Raw genomic sequence first — 22,733 nt, forward strand, 5'->3', positions numbered from 1 at the left:
TAGATCTATGTGGTCCACAGTGAGAGAGAACCTTATTTTCTTTTAACAGTAAAGAACTGTTATTATTATTCCGGAAATTGGGTATAGTGATGGTAAGAACGCAATGTGAACATATTTGAACATTAAATCTCTGATATAACTATAAGGCACTCATGGTGGCAACAGTAAAGACAGACGCACGTGATCACAGTTCAAGGGTGTTTATTAAAATGTATGCAGGGGTGAGAAAACGCCTAATCTAAACCTAAAGCTAAGATGGGAGCAAGCTACGACCATCAAATGATAATAGGCAATCCTAGTAGTGTCTTGTCAAATAAAAAGGGCCTTTACTAAAAAACCTTTTGCCAATCCTTACCACTAAGCTTCTTTTGCTGTGAGAGCAAAGAAGGGGACACCCTATTAACCATTCAGAGCCAAGGGTATAAACTATATGCATATTCAAAAATGTTTTACATTGGATAAATGTAATACTGTCACAGAAGGCTCAAGAAATATCCCAGCGCATCGAGACAGCTAAAAGGTTTTTTATTAAGGATCCAATTATCCCTATGGCTGTCCCTCTCTCTCGTCTAATACACACCAATCCTCCCTAGCACAGTCATCCTTTCTTCCCAGGTTAATATATAGAGCATATTTCACCCTACTGTCTAAGATCTCAATAGTGCTATAAGTGGCAACCTAATGACAGAACCTCTTTTCAATCTGAGCTCTCGCAGGATTTTCCTAACTGTCCCTAATCTCACCAAGGGTTAGTTGTCTAAAAGGGAATGTGCCTTGCAGACACTCAGCCTAATGCAGTCTACTTCCTATCATTCCCTTGCATGCCTTTCCCTTCCTGGTGTTCTCCACTCTCTACTCTCCTCCTTCCAACTCCACCCTCCTTCACTCCCTCTACTCCCCACGTCTTCCACCTCTGTCCCTCCAAAGTCTCTCATTCCTACTAGGCCTTGCCTCCACTTTATGGTATTAGTACCTGTTCTATGATAATACCCTTCCCGCCTCCACAATACTCCTCCCTTTTCTACACTACTACTCCCAAATCTACACTATTACTCCCTCTTCCGCACAACTACTCCAACCCAAATACTGCTACCTCCTCCACATTATTACTATAGCTCCACCCACCTTCTACTCAGACACCCTCCTTTTACTCAATCTCAAACACTTCACATCCACTCCTTAAAGTACCTCACCTAACCAGTACCTTCTACCCTGCCCCCCCCAGCCTACCTCTGCAGGAGTCATTCCTGATACATTCTGGTTTCATCCATCACCGTCTTGTGGCCATTGCTGGAATTGACTTTTATGGACTTCACTGATTCACGGTGCGTTACCCTTTCTCATGGTGGCCCTGAATCATGCTGTTCCCATCTTCATCTTGTATCCAGGCTTGCAACATTATGTGTTACTACTGACTTCTGCAATTGTATTCGCTCTCCCCTCTTGCTTCTCCACTCTTTTTGACTGCTTACTCTGTTCTCTCCTCCTCTCCATTTCTCCCTTTTCCTATCTCCTCCCGTCTTCCCCTTACTTCCTTCTCTGCACTTACTCTATCAGAATTGTCCCTGCACCTAGTATGATAGCTACCTCGTCTGTCTCCTCTCCTTACTTGTTTTTTTCCAAGCCCCCCGATCTCCCTTCCAGTACTATCTGAAATGTCATCAGGCCTAGTACGATGGTCGCTTGTTTTGTTCCTCCCCTCCCTTTCTGCACCCCTCTCCCTCACCTTTTATTTTCTCCGGCTCTACCAGAAATGTCATCAGGCCTAGTACAGTAGTCGCCTTTCTGTTTCCATTTCCTTCCCACTCCCCCGTCCCTTCCTTATGTCTGTCTTAGCTCTTGCACTATCTGAAATGTCATCCGGCCGAGTACGATAGTTAATGTCACATTCTTACTGTTCATGGCCTGTAAGAATGTAAGTGTATTTTCCCTTGTTCCCTCCCTTGCCTTGAAGCGCTTTGAAACATATTGTGTATAGGCGCTATATAAATAAACTATCATATCATATCACACCCGCCACTCCTTCACGAACACTCACAATGCAGTATTACTTGCAATCATTAACCAATCCCTAACCTTATCCAGAAATGTCCTCCTCACTCTGCCGCTACTTCCTTCCCCCTGCTGGTCTCTTGGCTTGCCACTTCCTCCTCCTCTGACCTCACCCAAACAACCTACACCTTTCTGTTTCATGTTCCTCTCTTTACTTCCCCTCTTCCTGCCATTGGTCCACTTGCCTTTGCCAATCTGACCCTGTCTTCCCCACCCACGAGGTGATACAATCAGTAAAACTGTTAACTCGTGGGCTTAGTCCTGTCCCTTTTCTCCATACGGGCTCATTGTTTAATAATGATGGCAACCCGAAGCCTTAAGAGTCCAAGTTCATGTTAGGGGGCTTTGTTTTGGTCTCCCATACGGTAAGTGCAGTCTGTTTGGAGTACAGAGCCCCGTTGTTTTATCCCTGAAGGTATAGGGAGCAAGCCGCTAGCTGCAGTGGTTGTCTGATAGCACTGGAGAGCTTTGCACGGCTTCTCTCACATCCGTAAAGGTGCTGTCACAAATGTTCCCCCTCTCCACACTGGGTTTCTGCATCTGACAGCGGAAGTGTTGCAGACAGCGTGTGGTGCTGGAAGGCTGGTCTCTCTTGGGTGCTGTTTGTCTCTGCCCAGATCACATACGCTGGATCTAGCAGAAGCAGAAAGAGCCTGCCGAGCATCTTGTTAAAAAGGTATGATTGAGACAAAGCGGTACTGCATACATCATGATGTCCCAGGAGGGAGCCATAGTAACTGGAACCCTCCCAACTGCCACCTTCCTCGGGGGGAGGTGGGGACTGCCTCTGGATCTCTCCCTGGGAGACCTCCCGCCCCCAGCTGAGAGAGACTCCCAAGCCCACTTGACAAGCACAATACATTTATACAATAACTTTCATTGGAGTTAATCTCACTATTGTAATTAAGTCTTTGTTTTCATCAATTTATTCAGTCCAAAAATACTTACGCAAATATTTTCATATCAAAACATTTTTCCCATCGTTTCTGTAAGAACACCAACAATAGACATAAATAATTTCAACATATGCATATCTCCCAATTCACACTCAAATTGGATATACACAATTTAATACATTTCAATTCGGAACTAGGTGTCTAAGTCAACACTAGATTTCTCGGCGAGTTGTTCAACTAGTCGTGTTTGTAAAATTAACATCACTTTGCGTTCTGGTACGTGTAGCCTTACATTTATTAAAGGAAAAGAACCATATGTGTACATTGGAGGAAGTCAAAATTATATGAGCTAAAAGATACGATATCACTTGCAGGATCTAGATATTTTTTTTAATAAGTGTAAGCGGTTAAGGAGTGATGCTGAGTTAGAAAGGTGGGCAGTATTTTGTCAGTGTTACTATGTTGATTTCGCATTTCTTGCTCAGCAGCAGGTTACTACTGTGCGGCAGAAGAGAATCAAACCTATCACAAGGGGCCAGGGACACCGCCATTTACTAAAAGGGGTTTGCCTTGCTGTGACTTAATGTCTTCTGACGTCGCATGAAGGTTTTGCCACTTCTGTATGCTAATTTGTGATATTTTTTAGGACATGTGTCCCGGATGCACAAGGAGCAATGCTTGTATAATAATTTTAAAAGGCAGCAAAAACACAAGAGACTTTTGCAGATGGCACCTTTATCAGACTCACTTATGTCTTTGGTTAGTATCTCTAATGAAGACATCAGTCCCTTCCTCAGGCAGGGGGGAAGGAATGTGGTCAAGAACACTCAAGGGATATGTTTATTTGGAATTGGCAAACACAATAATAGGCAAATCAACAGTATCAAATTGGGTGCCCTCTGTGATACCATTGGGGGTGGTGCGGGAGGGGGACAAAGCAGGTATTGGAAAAAATTCTGACAACTTTGTTTAATTGCTTACTGAAAATACCACGCTGACGTCTTGTAATGGTACTTAACTACATTAGAATAGGTTGCGAATTTACATCTCTGTGGTGAGGAAATAAAGTGAAGAATGGAAAAAAGATTCTTATGAAAACCTATGAATGAATGAAGAGCAGGAGGAAGATAAGTGGTCTTAATGGGTGTCTCGGGTGATGGAATAGGTTAGTAAATTCCTAAGTGGAGGAAAACGATGGGTGCTAGCAAATGGAGTTCACTCTGGAGTAAAGTGATCTTCTGTGGGCCATCCTCGCAAAACCTTTCTCAACAATGTTTCCAAAAGACTGGAATGGAGCATATATGCCTATTGGCAGTTACTGCTAAAATGTACAGCAAAGTGCGAACAAAGAGTGGATGGAAGTAAGGCACATTGATGAAAAAGTGGGACTCCCTTGGAATATGAAGCCCAAGCCCCCCTCCTCAATCCTCTACCTGCATGAACTAGCCTCGCTCCACATGCCTATGTCCCTGTACCTTTTGTTTAGTTTTGCTTATTAGATGACACCTTAGCGCCAGCTATAATTATATATAAGCCGAAACTAAAAGCATAGGTATACAGATAAGCAAAAGATGGAATGTGAAAAGGGGCACACAGCTTGTGCGTATTGTTTGGCTTGTTACCCCCCCACCCCACCATTCACAACCCAGGGCCATGATTATACCAATGCCATTTTCACCCACTTGCCACACCATGCCCAAAACGCACCCTTGTGGATCTCTTTGAGCTAGGCATGCCTCTCAGTAACACCAAACTTTGTGCTGTTAGGAGGCTGTCATTGGGCCTCATTACACGGTAGGCGGTAGCCATGGCGCTATTAGCGCCATGGCTACCCCCTTACCGCATTCCGGGTCCGTGTTCCCGGAATAGGGATTTACCGGGTCATTCTGACCTTGGAGGACCCGGTAAGTCACCATTCCGGGACCCATTCATTGGGGGCTCGAATGGGGATGGAGCTAATAATGGGCCCGTTATTAGCTCTGAAGTCCCTCAACGGGTCCCTTCCTTAACGCCTGGTAAAACCAGGCGTTAGGGAAGGGACCTGCTAAGGGACCTCGTAGTAGGGCGGTATGGGTGCCCTTACCGGTAATCCCTTACCGCCTACCGTGTAATGAGGCCCATTATGTCTAATCAGTCTTGTGTGGGTTATTGCCTTAGTTGCAGCTGTAAATGAGCTCCCGTGTAATACAGATGTCTTAACCAAGCATGCCTTCAGCCACCTACTTGCTTAATGAGCAATGAGTGAGACCTAAAATATTTTCCTTATACCGAACTCATCTTAAAAAGATGCTCTCGCAAAGCAATAGTTTTAGCTTGGGCATGAATATTAGGTGTTTACTAAGCACTGCCATCATGTGCCAAGGAACCTCCACCATTTACCAACGTTTGCCATCTTATTGCCAGGTTTGGTAGTGCCTAGCAAGAATGGCCCCAGCGTCAGCAAATCAGTTTGGCTCCAGTGAGAGAGAAGGATTGAGGAGGTGGGGGAGGAGGGATTAGAGAGGAGAAAAGATGGAAATCTGGAGAATAAACTAGTGGACGGATAAGAGAAGGACAGTGTGGATCAGCGGATAAAACAGAAGGAGAGCGAAGAGAGGACAAATGGGGAAAAAGCTTGAGGAGAAAGGAAACAGTAGAAGAGATTGGTGTCAGATGAGAGGTAGTAAGAGAACAGGTGAGACGATGGAGAAAGAAATAGGAGATGGGGAAGGAATGAAACAGGATAAGTAACAAGAGCAGAGCATATGAAAAACCAAAAAGAGTTAAAAGGGAGAAGAAAATAAAAGTTAAGGGGTGGGGAGAAAGAAGTGATGATAGGGACTGAAAAAGTGGGAGAGAAGTGTGGAAAGCATTTTGGAAGACAAAAGAGGATTAGGAAGGGAAAACGTTGAGGGATAAAAAGCAGTGGCAGTAAAGGCGTGGTGGCAAAATGAGATGGAAAGGAAGGTCCGAAACGAAGAATGAATGAAAGAAGATTGGGAGCCAGTAAAGTGAAAGAATTGGGGATGGGAAGAAGCTTACAGGTGCACAGAGAAAATGCAGGATGGGAACATAAGGTGTAAAAAAAAAAGGTTTCCAATCAGGAAAAAAACGGTCGGAAATTCAATTTCAAATACATACATCTCTACCCACACCCTGATAAACGTTACCATCCTGGGATAGAAATGCGAAGGACCTTGCAAGTTGTCTCTGACCCAAGTCTCACAAAAGCGCTCAATGGCTGGGTGGGAGAAAACCTTGTTTGAAGTCCGCTTCATGAGGACCCATACTGTGTCCTCATGTGTATTGTCTTGTATAGGGGACCATATCTGAGGGGGGGTGTCCAATCCACGGTACCACACCTGAACTAATGACAATCATTTTTGAGGCGTGCTCTCCAGTAATGTGTTCAGTCTTAGAGTCCAGTGCAGTGTTATGTCTACTTCTGGAGGTTGCATCTAAAGTTGGTTCAGTTCTGGAGGCAATATCTGTGGACTGTGGCCATTTTTTGATGTCACATTTGGGACTGTGCCAAGTTCTGAAAGCCATAACCTAAGTATTGAGTCCAAAAATGAGGGCCTTGTGCCGTTGTATGTATAGTTCTGGAGGTCTCATCTCTAAGTTGACTAATTTTGCAGTGTTCATGTTGCGAACTGTAGCCAATTATGGAATCTATCTACTAATTGTGGGTCTGTCTCACTGTCTAGGATCAACATTTGGGCTTCTGTATCCATGTCTGAGGCCACATCGCAGGTACCGCGATCGGTTTTAGAGCTCACGTCTCAGATACTTTGCCCAGTTCCATGGATCATGTGATGGGTGGTTACTGCGACCAGTTTTGGTGGCCATTTCTGTGGCACTGCGTTAATTTATGAAAGCCACTCCTGGATCTGTGTCTAGTCGTTATAAACGATGGCTCATTTTCTAGCTCATTTATGCCAGTTGTGGCCACCACAACTAGACTTGATGTTGCAGTTATGGGCCCCGTGACTGGGCATACCATTACAGTGGTCACTGTAGAAACAGGGCACAATATTACAGCTCTGCGCTGTAAGACTAGACACACTACCAAGATAAGGCCTTCACTATGCGGCATAACTTGTTTGTGTCTTCAAGAAATGGTCACACTAACCAAGGTATTGTCACTGTAGCTAGACACAATATACAGATGCGGCCTATAGGAATGGACACTACACTATCCTGCATATCTGGCTTCCAGAATTGGGCACAATACTGCAGATTTAATTTGCAGAAGGAAGTACATAAAGTAGCCGACATGTGGCATCCTCGACAAAGCACCCCGCATATATGGCTTGTAGATGTGGATGCAGTAGGATGTCCTCAGGAACTGGGCACAGTAACCCCATATGTATCCTCAAAAGGTACACACCAAAGCTCTTTTTGCATCCCTACCTTGGGCCTGGTTGATGAAGTTGATCAGGCTTTGGTTGAAGCTGTGTTCATTTGAAAATTTATATTTGAAATTGCTTTTTTCTAACTTTTAAAACGTTCCACTTCTACTTTGCTTATTCTGTCTTTTCATTCTGCCCTTATAACCTTTTTTCCTTTCTCAATGATCGCCTTACATGGTCTATAGCCCCACATTTCATTCATTCTTTCCTACTCCTTGCTCGTAATCCTATTTTCCAACCTTAGCTCCCCTATAACTGCTTATTTCTCTATGAACAGCTTATCTTCCTACTCTCCTTCTGCCATCTTCCGTGCATTGTGCACTTTGCTCCTCCTCTTTTCTTTCCATACGGTTTTCGTTCCCTCACCTTCCTTCCTCTTTCTAACTTCCTCCTCACTCTTCCAGGTAATTTGTTTGCTCGCCCACTCTGATTTTCCCCTTTCTCCTTTCCCTATAATCATAATTGTTTTCGGAATACATTATCCATAAAATTATACAAAATGCAAAACATCATACAACTTAACAAAGCAATAAAACAATGAATGTGTATCATTTAACCCCCATCAAAAAACAAACACCTGGAGGCAAGTTAAAAAACCTACCCAACTTTAGTGAGACACTTTATTTCATCATTCTGTTTCTGCAGTCGGCTGACTGCCTTTTGTCAGATAACCTGCTAGTAGATACAGCTGCGATGGGTTATCTAAATTAGAAAGAAAAAGGCTTCTATATACTGGAACAGTGCCCCTTTCGTAAAATACGACTTAACCACCTGACTGTATACCATGAACAAAAAAAGAGAAAGTGGGTTATAGCCTCTACCATCCCAAATGCACAGGAACACTTTGCCAACGGGTGGTCTTGGTCTTCCCATCGTCAACTCTCCTATTTAAAATGTGACTTGTTAAGATTCAATCTATTGATCAGGTTGCTGTGTATTTTATTTGGGATCATGTTCAGGTAGGGTGGAATTCTTCCTATGCCACAAAATCCCTAAACCTGGCCATTGTAGTCCTGCCCACTGGGCTTCTCAGGGTTCGAAGGGCACAATTGCTTTTAACATTAACAGTTTTCTTCCCCCGGCAGGGAGGAAGGATTGGAATGGATGGGAATATCTACTTTCCTTTCTCGACTTACTCAACGCTTTCTTCATATCCCTAAACCATGATATAAGTTCACCATTTGGGAGTGCAAACTATTTGTGAACACCACCTCTACATGCCATCATAGCCCATATTTTAATCCCTCAACAACATCTTGGCTGATATCCAATGAATGTGAACCCCATTGTGCACTATTAATTAGTGGTGTAACTTGGGACTCTCAAATGTTTTAAGAAGACTGTTTTCGTTTACCTCGAAATTATTTCCTGCAATCAGTCACCACACCACACTTGGCTTAATGCCATTATTGCAATATACATGTCCCTCTCTTATCGAAAGAAACATAACCCAATGTCCTATATAAGGACATTACTGCCCCAGCCAATTGCCTCATTTTAATCTGGGTGTTGGTTTCATGAGTACCCCTTGAGACTTTATCCAAAATCCAAACTCAAAAGGCACGTCACTAATGGGATGCTTCATCTTGGGGCTCTTCCTTTGTCCCATGCACACATTTTTTCATTTGGCCAAGTTACTACTCAAGACTCGATCACTGCAAAAACCGGAAACTTCTAGATCAGAAACTGTCCAAAGTATTTTAGATAGGCATTCTCTGTTTTGGCCAGAATAACTGTCATCCCGATACTCTTCTGTTGTCTCCCATCTCTCTTCCCTTCTCATTTCCTAATCTCATGTTTCTCTTTCTCCCATGTGCCTCTCCTCTCTCCCATCTCTACATTTTAATGTATTTTGTCACTTCATGTTTGACCCCACTCCTCATCTCTCCTTTCTCCTTGTGTTTCATTCACTCCATTCTTCTCAGGTTTTCCTTATTCTCCAGCATGGGCTCTGGCATGGATTCACATGGTCATTAATATTCCCCGTTGTCAGGCTGGGAATCCTCCGTAAAAGAAAAAAGCGGTTTTGCTTAAGCCTGAAAACTTTATTTCTACTCTGTAACCAATTATCCTTTGGGTTATACTGCCCCCGTCCAATGACAGATGTCTCCCTAAGCGTCACACCTGGTGACCATCTTCAGACTTTTCCCGCACATTTCATTGTTGGGAGTCCACTCATCTTGCTGTTTGAGCTTTTTTGATATTTCGAGTTTGTTAGATACAATTTGTTGTTTTTGACCGTCGTCGTTCCATCATCAACCGCCGCTCGACTACCGCCAGCGGGGACCCATTGTAGGCGAAGATCAACTTTCATCTCAGATCTTCTCTTTGAAGGTTTCGGAAGACCCAGGCTTGGGCATAGTTCGCACCTCAACCTTGTCAGCAGAGAAGAGGAGGGTCTTCAAGCCTGATGCCAAGTGTGGACTACGGAACATCTACGTTGAAGCTCGGCACCTCAAGTGCCTGTATTGCCTGCACCCGGACCATGATGAGGAGAGATGCAAGATTTGCTGCGGATTTCCGTTGAAGAAGGACAGTTACCGCAAGTTACCAGCGTGGCTCAAGTTGTGGAAGACCTCTGACTCAGCCTCTGGGCACAGTCACGCCTTGTCGAGGACCAGCTGGTCCCACAAGCGTGCTCCCTCTGAAAGGAGGTTGAGATCCTTTGAGGATGCCTGTTCCCAGAGGATCCAAAAGAAGGTGAAGCATGCCGCTAAGGATCCCGCTAGAGTCGAAGCTGCAGTGGGATCCAGTTTGGGAAGGGCTCATTCCCCGTCTCCATCTCTGTCCATGGTGAGCCTGCCAGTGGGGGATCAGGAGTACCTTCTGTGAGGACGTTTCTGACCCCTTCAAAACCCTGTTCCTCTTCCAAGGACAAGGTTGTGAAGGAGAAGCCCAAGACCCCGTCGACGACGGCTCCGTCATCTACGACTACTGAGGATGCGCCTGTGTGAGAACAGGGTCCCATCCTCACCTCATTTCCTAAGGGTACAGGAAGGTTGAGGGAGCTGCCGCCTCCTAAGGATTTTCTCCCCAGGGCAGGGAAGGTGTACCAGGCAGGTCTGAAGGGGTCGCCGAGAAGATCCCCACAGATATACACCAGCTCCGACGACCACCGCTTGCCCGAAGATTACTATTCAGATCATGAGGGAGGCCTCTGCCCCATGTCTGGGAGGGATCACCAAGGGGGGAGCCGGATCTACCTTCTGTACCACGCTTTAGTCTGAAGCCGGCACCTGTGATCCCAGTGTGAGTAATTCGACCATCCGAAGGGTATTGTGCACTCGCCTGGACTTATTTGCTTTTTTGATCATGAAAATGAACGATGGGAGATCAACCTCTGAAAATGTGTGAGGCCATTCCGTATACATTTTCTCTGCTCACCATATGAAACGCACAGTCACGTGTACTCTGGGAGGACACAGCCTACAGGCACCGAATTCCCCTGTCTTGTTCAGCTGGAATGTGACAGCCACGGGTACATCAAAGCATTTAAAGAAGTGGAAAGGCACACCTTCCTCCGGCCATGGACAGCCTAATTAAAATATCAAAGGCTCCATGGATCTGATTTCCTATTTTTACTTCGGCTGTGGCAGTGCATACTAATGAGAGATAATTGAGGCAAGCCTTCGTTGCCAGACAGACAACATGGAAGCAGGGCCAACACCCCTTTGGTATGCAGTGTGTCAACTTGACTCTAATTCCCACCCCTCTGTATGAAAGGCATGTCTGGGTCCATTATTTACCGTAGGCACCCCTGCAGAGTGTACCCCTTTCAGAGGGGAGAAGTATGTGATTTGAGGGAGACAGGAAGTCTGCTCTCAGCACAAACTTCAAGGGAGACCTGCGCTTTAATCAAGAATCACAGAGGGCTCAGTTAACCTACAACAGACACGAAGATGGGTGGGACGTTATGCTGTCACCCCTTGCCTTTCCTGTTGCAGAGCACTCTGGTTCTGAACTCATGGATAACAGACGATTGTTGATGGGGACCCAGGATTGCTTCATTAAGGTAGGCTTAGTCTGCACCAATCACTGGGGCCTATTTGGCTTTAAAAGAGGGCTGAACCCCTCATTTAGCAGATCATCCAACGACTTAGAAAGGCCTAAGAAGAAGGACTCGTTTGGACCCGAGCTGAAGGTACAGTCTACCTTACATCTTCCGCCAGTGAAGGAAGGCCAGGATTTCGAAGAGGGAATCAAGATCCCTCCCCTAAACATCTCCCAGGGAACAGAGGGAAATACCGGGCTCAGAGGACCCATCCAGCAGCTCCAGAACTGGTACCCAGCTAGCACACAGCATGCACTGCTAGGTTCTGCCAGCAAGCTTCGTAGGTGGGAAGTGCTGGAGAGTATCTGAACTAAGGACATGACTGTTGCCTGCAAACACTCTCCTAAGCTTTGGGCCGTCTGCCTTGAAAGGATAACACAACCCTGCGAAGAAGCTTGGAGAATTGCCCCTACAAGCATCCACCTTCATCCATCTTCAGGACATTTTCGAGGCAGTCGAGTCCTCGAACCGCAACCGGCTGCACTGCTGACTATTGTCATGCCGAAGTCACCAGAGACGCCTCGACCAGCGTGTCTGATCCGCCAACCAGCACAGAGACAACAATTCTTGGCCCAGAGCCGCCCTGTAGGCCAGCCTGCAGCTGTCCATCCAGCCGTGCTTGCCGAACTGCCTGCCACCTGATACCCACAGCTGTCTCCCGCCTCGAACTCTGGCTCAAGAGCTGCAAAGCGCCCTGGAACCACTGCGACGGTGTCGAGCACCAAGAACTTCTTAAGCACCAGGTACATTGTGGTTCTGCCCACCCCCTAGAGACAGTTACGACCCTTTGCCCCTTGGTGCTGAAGCCAAATAACCTTGAACAGTAAGACTGATTACTTTACCAACTACCCTCCTGTCAGTATCCAGAGTGCTTCCCTTTCCTTCATGAAACTGTCTGTCCTCTGTGTTCCTTTACAGAGTGGGTTGTACTTTTTAGTGTGCTGGAATACAACTTTGACTGGACAGTCCCTTTTATCACTGGGTAATAATTGTATTTTCGCTGTGTTGCAACTGACCACCGATCTGCGACCTTGCAGAGATAAGCCTGTGGTTCCGTCCACGTTGCTTAAATTGGACAAGGAGGTTCATAATTGACTTGTGTTCCAATCTGTTTGTATCCCTTCTGGTGGACTGGAGGTGTAGGGCTGATTGATGGTTTAGAAACAGATATTCATCCCTGGACCACTGGTGCCCGGAATTTGATTCATCACACCCAGTCACACCTCAGCCAGAACCAAAGGACATGTCTTTGGACATTCTGACGACGATTCACACCCTTGTGTCGGAAATACAGCAGAGGCTACCGGCTGCTCTGGTTCCTGGGCCGGTCAGTAGTCCTCTGAGGAGTCCAGTGAGTAGTCCTCCTAGTCCGACCCCTACAAGATCAAGGTGCCTATCAAGCCTTACCAGGTCAAGATGGCAACCCATGCCCTCGGGGCTAAAACGCCGGCCGGCGATGCCACAACCAGCACCGCCCCAGAGGCTGTTAACCCCAGTGGGAGAGATACCTCCGCACACCAACACAGGCACAGACACTACAGAAACGCATACAGAGTATGACGACACTGTGCTGGCTGATGGTGAGCCTCTGGGAGCTGATGAGCCCACCAGTGCTTCACCCCCTGGCAACGTTGGTTCCTTTCATGGCATGCTGTTAAGGGCCTGCGTTCTTTTCAACTTGGTCCCAGAGGAGAAGAAGGAGGGATTCCTTTTTCAGAGCCAGGAGTCTTCATGGAAGACCGTCAAGTCAATATCTCTGCTCGACGATGCTTTGGAGGAAGGTTTGCATCTGATGAAGACACTGAATACAGCCACTCCCAAAAGAGACATGCTTGCAGAAAAGTAAAGGGTCTTGGACTCGGGCCCCCAGGTGCTTGAGCTTGTAGCCTTCTCCAGGCTCTGTGGTGTCTGCTACCATCAGGAAGTGCTCGGTGAACCCAACATCCTCATTGATCTCACCTCTGGACCTGGAAGGAAAGAAGCTTGATGGAGTGGGGCAGCGCATCATTTACACCAAGGTTTCCACCATCTAAGCTGCCAATGCTCTGGCCATCCTGTCCTGCTATGACCGGGAACTCTGGTATAAGCTTGTGCCAATCCTGGACTTCCTTGCAGATGACAAGAAGGCTGATGCCCTGGCCCTATTGCAGGAGGGCGGGGTGGCCTCGGACCATGCCATCACGGTGGCATTTTGATATAGCGGACTCTGGCTTCTGCCAGATAGGCAGCAGGGTGGCCCTTCGTCGCCAGGTTTGGCTGAAGGCTACAGCCCTTAGGGTGGATGTGCAGTCCAAGGTGGTGGACATGCCTTTCGATGAGGACAATTTGTTTGGAAAGGCTGTGGATGAGACACTCCAAACGATTAAGACCGACACAGAGACAGCACAGTACCTTGGGACGCTGAGGTAGAGGAAATCATCTTTTCGTTCCTCAAGAGTAAAGTCAGGCAGGTCCTCCAATGGATACTCTGCACCATATCGCCATCCCCGCCGCTCTACCACCCAGGATGCCTACAGAGGATGCTCGCAAGCTTTGGCAGCGTAGGTCAGCGTTGTCGTTCCCTACAGGCCAGGACGGAGACGCCCAAGAAGGCTTGAACTTGCTGTGTATCCAGGGGCCCCACTTTCGCACCCAATTGGGCGGCCGGCTAACAAACTTTGTCGACAAGTGGAAGACATTCACCATGGACAAATGGGTGCCGGATGTTCTCCATCAGGGTCACACATTGGAATTCCAACATATGTGTCCTCGCATTCCTCCTGTGGTGCGTCAAGAACTACACATGGATCAGCTGTTAGAGAAGGTTCACGCCATGTAAAGAAAGGGGGCTATACATCCGGTCCCCCAGCACCTACGGGGCTCCGCAGTGTACTCATGATTTTCTGGCATGGAAGAAGCCCGGAGGGTGGCATTAGATCCTAGATTTAAGTCACCTCAGCACAGCAAGTATTTGTAATCCCAGAAGTTCAGGATGCCCACTTTGCAGCACATGCTCGACCAGCTGGGGGAAGGAGATTTCCTGGCGAACTTGGACGTGGAGGACACCTACTTCATGTCCCTATTTGCACAAAACATCATACGTTCCTGAGGTTTGTAGTCCATTCACAGCACTATCAGTTCAAGGCCCTGCCCTTCAATCTGAAGTCACCACTGAGGGTATTCACAAAGTGTTTGGCTCTGGTGGTAGCACATATATGCCTCAGGGAATCCATGTTTACCCTTACCTGGGCGAATGGCTCTCCCACTCTCACGCACTGGCAATCCGGTACACCGTGGAGACCATTCGCCTTCTGACGGAGCTCGGATTTTCCATCAATTATCTGAAGTCCTGCATGGAGCCGTCGCAGAATGCTCTGTTCCTGGCTGCCCTTCTCAACATGGTCACATGCCTGGCTGCCCCCTCGGAGGAGAGGGTGCCGCCCATCCTGAGAAAGGTGCAGCACCTATCGTCGGAGCAGAATGCAACAGTGTGAGCCATCAAGTCGCTGTTGGGCATGATGTCCTCCTGCATCCACCTCATCCCATTTTGCAGGCTCCGGATGAGCCCTCTTCAAGAGTTCTTAGATGCACGTGGCTGCAGATCACGGGCACTTGGACGGAGAAGTCGTACTCAACCAGGAGTTCCTACATGCTCTATAGTGGTGGGGAGTGCGCTCACATCTCACACAAGGCGCTCTTTTTCAGATGCCTCCATTCCAGGCCACAGTCACCACGGACACCTCCCACGCCAGGGGCCTCTGGCTTCCAGAAGGAAAGGACCTTCACATCAACGTCCTGGAACTCTAGGCATTGTTATCGGACCTCAAGTCATTCCTACCTCTGCTGCTGGGGAAGGTGGTGCAAATCTTCCCTGACAACGCTACCACCATGTTCTACATCTGGAAGCAAAGCAGGATGTGCTCTCCCGTGCTTTTTCCTGGAGGCCCAGACCCTGTGGCACTGGCCATTCTTCAGGACATGTTCCTCGTCCCTTTTCACCTGTCGGGCATCAAGAGCACCATTGTCGTCTCATATTGACCTCTTTGCGATGGCAGCCGACTCCAAGTGCAGGAGGTTCACCAGCAGGTTCCCGCAGCTGAGGAGCCTGGCAGATGCCTTCTCGTTCCCATGGGTGGGGCTCTCCCTGTACGACATCCCTCTTATCCCACTCCTGCTACATCTGATCAACACACTCAGACGTTGCCATTGCAGGATGATACTCATCGCTCCAGCCTGGTCCCTGCAGACTGGTGCTTGGACCCACTTTGTCAGTGGCTCTGTCCATCAGGCTACTTCCACTTCCTGACCTCCTCTCCAGAAAAGACGGAACAATACTGCACCACGGTTCGGCATTGCGGAACCTCGCGGCCTTGCTACTGCAGCCCTAGAGTTTGGGCATTAGGCTCTGCCGAAGATCCTGGCCAAGGCCAGAGCTTCCTCTACGCTGTCGACCTACAGCCACAAATGGAAGTGCTTCACATTGTGGTGCAGGTCTCAGAAGATTAAGCCTCTGCTTATCAGGACCCCTCTGCTCCTTTCTTACCTGCTTTCACTGGCCAACGCTGGGCTGGCTCACGCCTCCATCAAGGTGCACCTGGAGGCCATTTTCCGGGACACCCGGATGCCTAGCAAGCGGTCACTGTGATCTCACAGGTTTGTCAAGGAGATCCTCAAGGGGCTCTTCAGGGCCTTTCCGCCAGTGAAGGCGCCTGCTCCCGCTTGGGACCTCAATGTTCTCACCTCATGGGACAAACCATTGCATCAGGCCACTTTGAAGTTCCACTTGTGGAAGACTGCTTTCCTAGTGGCTATCACTGTGGCCAAGTGGGTTGGGGAGATTCTGGCACTCTCCTGCAAGCCGCCATATTTGTAATTCCATGCTACAAGGGTGGTGCTATGGACCCACCCCACCTTTATGCTGAAGGTTCCTTCTGAGTTCCATCTCAACGAGCCTTTGGTGTTACCATTCTTCTTCCCGACCCCTTCTTTGCCGCTAAGAGGGTATTGCATTCACTGGACGTTGAAGTTTTATGTGGCACGCACAAAGGATTTTCAGAAGACATAATCTCAGCTCTTTGTGAACTTTGGACCTGTGAATCACGGGAAGGCCCTGTCTCTCTGGCTGCATCATGCACTGTCATCGTCTGGCCAACAGACCACTTCCAAGCCGCCCCGAGAGCCGACCTCACCAGAGCCATTGCAGCAACTACGGCGTTCCTCTCTGGTGTGACCCTGCTTGACCTCTGCAGGGCTGCTATTTGTAGGTCGGTGTACACCATCACAAGATTCTACTGCGTCAACAGGGATTCCAGTGAGATTCCCGGCTCGGGTCAAGTGGAGCTACGCAACCTGTTTACTTGAGGAGAGTGTGTTCCAGGGGTAAGTGGATTGCTTCTGTTGAGCCTTGCCACCTCCCATGGTTGTGTATATGTACTGTTGTGTAATCATGTTGATGAGCATGTGAATCCATGCCAGACTCCATGCTGGAGAACGGTTACTTGACTGTAACTCCTGTTCTCCATCATCGGTCTGGCATGGATTCACATGTGAACCCTCCATCCTGGCCCTCTGTGGCTCCTCTTGGTTTATACTGCCACTTTACGTGCTTCACCAGATCTGAAGATGGTCACCAGGAAGGACTGGTGCTTAGGGAGATGACTGTCATTGGATGGGGGCAGTTTGACCCAAAGCACAGCGTTTGGTTATAGAGTAGAAATGCAGTTTTCAGGCTAAAACGAAACTGCTTTTTTCTTTTATCAAGGATTCCCAGCCTGACGACACAGAATATTCATGAGCATGAGAATCCATGCCAGACCCATGCTGGAGAACAGGAGGTACGGGTAAGTAACTTGTTCCTTTCCTCCCATCTTCTTTTCTCCCCAAGCTCTACCTCACAGGGGCCAAAATGAATCACTGATGAAGGTGCTGGGGGACTGCCAACTCGCTGAATCCTGGATCTGGTTCTTATAATGCCAGTTCCATGCATAACTCTCCAACAGCCGAAATGTCTGTAGCATTGCTATCGTGTATTGTGAGACATACATTTCTTTTGCATCAAAAGCCACAACAATGATGCCCTGGGAACCAAAAAAGTAGGCCAGTTAAGCCAACCGTCAAACCTTCAACTAACTGGCAAGCAGGGAAAGTCTTTCCAGATTTCTGCTCTGTCAGAAGGCTCCTTAGCTGCTTTCCCGAACACCCTCTGCACATTGAAACTAAAGAGAAGAACAAGCCATCCCCTCCAGTTGCCAGAACTGCAAGCTATGGGACGTTTTCAGTAGTATGTCTATAGGAAAGCCGTGTTCATGTGGAAGCTGTTCCGCCAGGCAATAGGCAAGCTTCTCAGTACTCGGTGTATCATGGTTCTTAATATCTAATGTATCCATTTTCAAATATTTCAGCGTATAGCATGCACAATTTAATGTACGTGTATTTTAATATGCCAATATGTGTGTATATGATATGGCTTTTATAACGCGCCTGTACACAAGTTTTTCTAGGCGCGACAAGACAAGGAGGGGGAAACAAAGGGAGGACAAAACTACAATCTTACTAGGCCTTGTGTCATTCAGGTCATGCAAGAGCAGGGAAGGGGGGAGGGGAGAAGTTCTGAGGGTGGCACAAAGGAGAAAAGACAAGAGTGCAGCCGACAGATGGCAAGTGCGGGTACTTATAAGTGCAGCCAACGATGGCGAAGAAGTGCAAGAGAGGGTACTGTAGAGTTACGGATACAGACCACAAGTACAGGGGAGCCAAGGGGCAGTGCAGGATTGCAAGTGGACAGGCAGGGACCTGGGCCCAAATTCAGCCAGTGACCAGTGATGGATCAGGTATGTGATCAGCAAAGTAGAAGAAGAGAGAAGGCAGAAGCAAAGAGAAAGGTCTTGAGTTGCCTCCGGATCCGAGATGGTTCTGCTCAAGTTTCAGAGAGGTACGGAGGCTGTTCCCGAGGGAGGCCCCAGCCGAAGAAAGAGGTCTGCCCCCAAATCTTTGCTTGGAAAAGCGACAGACCCTCAGAGAGTTGGAGATGGAGGAGCAGAGAGCTTGAGAATAGCATAAGTAATTCGCATTAGGTCATCACTGCCTTTCAGCATGCTGTGTACTTGATTTTTCAGGCTGTCGCTGTTCCGATTGGCTTATCACTTGATGTGCTTTGCGTTCTGAAGTAAACTGCACTGAGAATGGGCGTGTGTGGCTGGCTGATATACCCCGGAGAAGACAGGGGCAGAGTTGATGTGCTGCTGCATTCTGGTACCTACTGTGCTCTCTCCCGGCCTTACCTTGCGTGGTGCAGTTCGTTGCGCTGCAGATGTCCCAGAAACCATGCATTTTACAATTGAGGACCAGTCCTTCCACGACCACATTGATGTTTTGCCGATTTCAGGCAACTGTCTCATGCGTGAAGGTGCTGAAATCCAGGGAAAGGGGTGGGGTGTCCAAAATCATGTAGCCATAATGTCCGGAGGGTCCTAACCGGTAACTATGCAAAAAGTGTTGCAGATTGGTGAACCGGTGTGGGATAGTATAAGGAACAATGCTTCGCCAAGCCACAAACGCACATATTTTGACTTTTGCTGAAATCAGGGGAACAGTGCGTGGTGTGTAAATGTCATGTAGCCAGTATTGTGAAGAGGGTCCTAATGGGTAACTATGCAAAATGTGGTGCAGATTGGTGAAATGGTGTGGAATTATACTTTGTATAGGTTAAGGCACCTTGAATGGTCCCTAATGGCCCTCCCCCGTACTAGGTGGTGCTACATTGTACAGTAATTCAAAACGCAGACTCGACTGACGGTTTGTTGGCACATAATTACCATTTTATAAACGTGTACTATGTGATTCGTGTTAAATGAAAGTCAGGTGTGAATTTCTATACGAATTGTGCTTGGATTTTCAATATATAAGACAAGTAGCAAACACCTGTAAAAAAAGGCATCCGAAAAGAAGAGGAGGAGTCGGACATGAAATAAACTGGCATGGGGACTATAAGCCCCAGGATTTGTGCCTCTGGCCAACCTAGTTTTGATTACTGTATTGATTTAAGTGAAAGTAAAGGAAGGGGGCTCAGAAGCGACCACGTCACCCTGCTGCTGTAACGGCAGCCACTCAGCGGCAGCCAAGGGTCCGTCTGCTTCCGTGTGCTAAATTACACTCTGCTGTAGCCGGGTGTCTAACTGCGCCACCGGGAGCACGTTCTGTGGAAATAGAAAAGATAACCGCCCACTGATTGTAAAAGCACGAAGAACACCTTTGATTCCATGCCAGCAGTGAGGCGGCCGATATGCTGTGCAGGGAGCTGGCGTAAAAAACACAGCACGGGCCTCAGCTTTGGATTGTCAAGTATTGTCCCCAGAATCTCCTTATGCAAGGAACAGGCTGGCAGATTAACGACACCATTCCCTGCTACATCATTTGTCAAACCTACTCTGTTTTATTCAATCATTTAACTAATACTACTTTTGAAAGCGTGTAGCTGTGACTTGTGTGTGGTACGTGACCGCAGCTGGCTATTTTTCCAGTTATGGGGAGACTGGGGCGTGCAAGGTCTGGATAAGATCCGGGGCTACGCTAATGTCGGGACTCGGGGCTAGCTAGAATTTTTTGGTTGCAACCCGGGAGGTTCTATCCAGGGCTACAACCAAAAGACCCGGGGCTCTAGCGCCCTCACCCACCCCCTCCCCCCAGCAACGCCTCTGTGGGGAGTTGTAAAACGATGCGTTTTTCCCTTCCTCACGTGCTGTATGCGAGTCATTGTTTACACGTGCTCCCTCTTCAATCTAATACAGCTACGTGCCTAAGGTGCAGCAACCTCGCATAACCACAATATACACCAGGACACTGGTGTCAACATAACTAGAGCTTGATAAACTACGTCGCTCCTACTCAACGGTATACCAAAGCGCTTCACGCTAGATTCATATCAGTTTGAAGCAGCAGAAAGGCGTCACGTGTGTCATAAACTAAAAGAAAAGTAGCAAGTCCCTTTTAGTGTATCCGCTAGTAGTTATCCCATTTTTTAAAAAGAATTCCAGTTGACCATTAATCGTCTGCAGTTGCACTTAGCAGAGATACCATTTGGCATTGAAGAGGAGTCAAAGACGGTTGTGCTAAAACACAAAAAAACATTTGTGTCTCAGGGCCAGTAATGTGAGTTCATCAAGGTTATGATGATTTTGAGGAGTCGCATCACCTGCTAGAGTTGGTCCCATTGTGCAGCATTATAATGCACAAATCCCAAGAGCCTGATGGCGCCTCGTTTTTCTCTGACTGTTTCGATGTGGCATGCTAATGTTAAATAAGACTGGATATATACCCAATCCCTTGGGTATCCTCCAGTACCAGAGGAGCAGGACAGAATTCAGTGTCCATAGCAACAGTGGCTTTAATACCCACATCAGCCCCCATGTTATCTAGTGATGAAGCAGCCAGTAATGTGCGTGACTTTAATCCACCAAGCAAATATAGTGTTATTTAAATGATCACCCGTCAGCATCACACCAGGGAGCAGCGGTACATAGATGTTTTGTCCAGCACATACTAGCATCGGCTGTCTCATCGTGATGTGTGTAACAGCATGTCTTCCTCTGGGTGGCCTGGGGGCTGGGTTGCTGGCATCCTGGAGCTACTATTTGCATAAAGTGGTGCAGAACGTATTCTTGGACAAGGTTAACTAGACTAGAGTTCAAATCCATGCCTACGCAGCTAAAGTGGCAACGAAAGGATCATCTTTCAAGTTTTGATTTGATTTGATTCAGTTCAAGTTTGTATAACTCGCTCCCCTCCTTAGCATGGAAGTGCTACCATTATGGGGATCTGTGTTGCCCCCAGAGCCAGCGCAGGACAGCAGCTACCAAAAACAGACACGGGAATGCTAATAAATATGCTAGGAGCAGCGATCACCTTAAGATGTTAAGAACACAGATTTCTTGAACACACCTGCTACGAGGTGGCTCAGGGAAGAGCAACATTCAGAGAAAAGTGAACAGGCGCGCTCCCTCGCATACGGAATGGCCTTGAGGAAGAAGCAAACCAACACCAAATCCAGTGGGTTGAGCTCAGTCATTCCGATCAATTGCGACATTTAGCAGAGGCAGATCCGCGTGTCCCTAAATGTGTTCTGGAACCCGGGTGATGGCTTTCCTTTCACTGTGCACATTTAGTGAATTCATATGATGTGTCATTTAAAACGCACCTGTACACTAGTGTTTCTAGGCGTAAAAAGGGAGGGAAGACGGTGAGGATAAGACAAATGATCTTACTAGGACTTGTGCCATACAGATGGTGCAAGTGCGACAACGTAAAGTGCAGGGAGAAGCAAGGAGGGGGCAGTGCCAGGGAGAGGGAAAGGGGGAAGTGCAATCAGGGCAGCATTGCTCTGAGTAAGTGCAGCACAGCTCTGGGTGAGTGCAAGGAGGCAGGGGACTGTGGGGTTACAGTTATAGCACCTAAATGCGCGGTAGGCCCAGAGTCAGTAGAGGGGAGACTGATCATGGGGCAGCCCGATACCCAGTAAGACTCTGAGGGTAGCCTAGCAACCAGTCACAGCACCAGACAAGTCGGTCAGCAGGGGAGAGAGAGAGAGAAAGCAGAGGAGAAAAGAAAGTTCTTGAGCTGCTTCCGGAACTTCAGGTGGTCTGGCTCAAGTTTGAGAGGGGCAGGGAGGTCATTCCAGAGAGAGACACCTTCAGAGTAGAGAGATCTACCCCCACTCTCTGCCTGGAGAAACGAGATTGAGGTAGCTGAGCGAATGGCTCGAGAAGGTAGGTATTTTGGAAGAGAGAGTTGGATGTAGTGCGGGTTCCGGCCCCAGAAAGCCTTGTGGATGATGCAGAGACTCTTGAACTTAATTCTTGCCACCAGTGTGAGCCAATGAAGAAATGTAAGAGCTGGAGAGATACGATCCCCGGGCCTGAGGCCAAGGACAAGACTTCTCCCCTTTCACACTGCAAAAAGCACACACCCTACAAAGATTTGCACTGACGGCCGCCATTTCAACCCCACCATCCTTCATGTTTGTGCATTGTGCTTGTTATATTTCCTGGAACAGCAAAACAGCAACAATGCAACAAAATGATCTGTCTCATGTCGGGGCACTACACGTGGATACAGTGTTCGCATGCCTGTGGTGGCCCATCCTGTTGTGAAGCATATACTGCATAGAAGTGGAGATTTCCCTAAGAAAGACATTTTGTTTGGAAAATCTCCAGTCTCAGAATTAACCAGTGTTTAAGGTTATGCCCCATACAAAGGATTCTATGTAAAAACCAATTGAACCCATTGCTTGCAATTCTTTCAAATGGATCACATGCTCCTTTTGTTATTCATGCAGGATGATGCTTGCTGCACCAGTGGTAAATATACATG

The 22,733-nt window shown here is 47.6% G+C and overlaps 1 protein-coding gene across 2 annotated transcripts in view; it reads left to right on the plus strand.

Moving 5' to 3' along the window:
* Nucleotides 1-22,733, plus strand: part of ASCC3 (activating signal cointegrator 1 complex subunit 3) — a 2,962,611-nt gene that overhangs the window by 2,334,688 nt on the left and 605,190 nt on the right. The window lies entirely within an intron of this gene.

The sequence above is a fragment of the Ambystoma mexicanum genome, chromosome 4p (assembly GCF_040938575.1).
Source record: "Ambystoma mexicanum isolate Mex_15411 chromosome 4p, UKY_AmexF1_1, whole genome shotgun sequence".
NCBI lineage: Eukaryota > Metazoa > Chordata > Amphibia > Caudata > Ambystomatidae > Ambystoma > Ambystoma mexicanum.